The following is a 2,048-nucleotide window of genomic DNA, read 5'->3' on the forward strand; positions in this document are numbered from 1 at the left end:
TCATCTCCTGAACCCTGGGGCTGCTGGGAAAGACTGGGCAGGTTGCAGCTTCCCTACTCTCCCCTGGGAACCCTACTTTCTCTCCTCTCCCCTCTTATTTGAACACTTGGCCCTGCCCAGCTGTGGCTAGGCAGTAGTTTGACAGTGAACCAATAGGAGACAGGGGAATGGTTTCTTTGTTTATTGTTTTGTAGCCCTGGTTCTGCTGGAATGGGCTGTGTAGACCAGGAACGGACTGTGTAGACCAGGCTGGCCTTCAACTCAGATCCCCATCTGTCTCACAAATTCTGAGATTAAAGCCATGTGCTACCTCTCCTGCCTCTTGTTTTGTTGCTGTTGCTCTGTGTTATTTTTGTATTTTATTTTTTAAATTGAGACAGGAGCTCACTTGATATGTATTGGGACCATTTGGAGTCCTGGCTTCCAGCTGCTCTTCCCTACTAGAGATCTTTACTTTCCTTCTGATTTGAGTTACTGAAAGCTGTGTCAAAGTTGTTTACCGGCTCTGCTTCATGAGCACGTGTTGCCTTGCCTTGAGGATCAGAAGATAAGGTTTTCACCTGTTGGCCCACCTGACTGTTGGGTATATGAGCCTCCATGGTGCTATTGAATAAAGGGCTTCTTACCAGTGACTAGAGGTCCCTGTCTCTCTCTGTCTGTGTGTCTTTGTGTGTTTCAAACTCCAGCCCCTTGCCTGAAGCTCACAAACTGTATGGTAGCACATAGAGTGCAGACAGGCGTTGTGTGCTGCAGATATGTAGCTGATGATAACCTTGATTGTGATCCTCCTGCCTCTACCCTCCGCAGTGCTGGGATTACAGGTGTGGGCTGCAGATATAGGGAAGTAGCCTGGGTTCCCATGATGGCCAACGGGCCACTTCAGAAAGCTGCTCCTTGACCACACCCTCAGCTCCTTCTCCCCTGGTGGGGGCCTCCTTAGACTCGTACCCAGAAAGGGCTCCTCCAGTCCAGCAGGGCTTCCTAGATGCAGAAGAGAACACCTTGGTGTCGGGGTGCCCAGGGCGTGAGTTCCCACCATTCTGAGCAGCCCCTGTGGCTGCACAGCCATGTCACCTGTGGACAAGGCTTTAGGAGATTCTTCCCTTGTGACACATCTCTGCTTTCTTGGATGGAGTTGGTCAGCTCACCCAGGGCACCTTGGTGGATCAAGGGCTGGTTCCAGTATTGTCCCCCTGCATTAGCCTGCTGGCCCACAGCACAGTGGCCACTACAACATACCCAGCCTCCCCTCTCACTACCCTCTCCTCTCAGCTTCCATCGGTGTCCCTGCCACATGCAGTGGATGCTTCCTGATGACTCGTCAGACTTTTTGGGTTTCTTTGCGTAGCCCTGGCTGTCCTAGAACTCACTCTCTAGACCAGGCTGGACTCAAACTCACTGAGGTCCGTCTACCTCTGCCTCCTGAGTGTTGGGATTAACCATGTGCCACCACTGTCCAGCATCACCATATAAGGATTCTGTCCTGTGTTCGCACTGTCCCAGTGTATTCCTGAAAGTGACATCAGACCCCACATCCTAACTAGAAGAGAACTTAAGGTGCAGAAAGTGGAAAGTCAAAGCTGGACGCGGTGGTGCACAGCGAGGATCCCAGTGCTCGGGAGGCGGAGACTGGAGAATCAGGAGTTCAAAGGTCACCTTTGCCTACAAAGCAAGTTCAAGGCCAACCTAGACTACAGAAGATTCTGCCAAAAATGGGCAGGGTGTGTGTGGCTGGGCATGTAATTCAGTTAGTAATGTGGTTGCTGAATGTGCACGGAGCCCTGGGTTCCATCCCCAGCACCGCATAAAGCTGGGTATCCTGGCACACAGCTGTAATCTCAGCACCGGAGAGGTAGAGGCAAGAGGATCAGGTGTTCAAGGTCATCCTCAGCTGCGGTTTAGTTTGAAGCCAGCCTCAGAGGGAGAAGGGGGAGATAGGGCATTTAGCATGGAGCTCATACCGAGCACGGGGGTTGAATGTGTAATTGACACAGGCTGACATAGAAAAGCCTGGTGTTATAGGTATCTCATTCAATAACAGATCCTGC

Source organism: Arvicola amphibius, chromosome 3 (genome assembly GCF_903992535.2).
Source record: "Arvicola amphibius chromosome 3, mArvAmp1.2, whole genome shotgun sequence".
Classification (NCBI taxonomy): Eukaryota; Metazoa; Chordata; class Mammalia; order Rodentia; family Cricetidae; genus Arvicola; species Arvicola amphibius.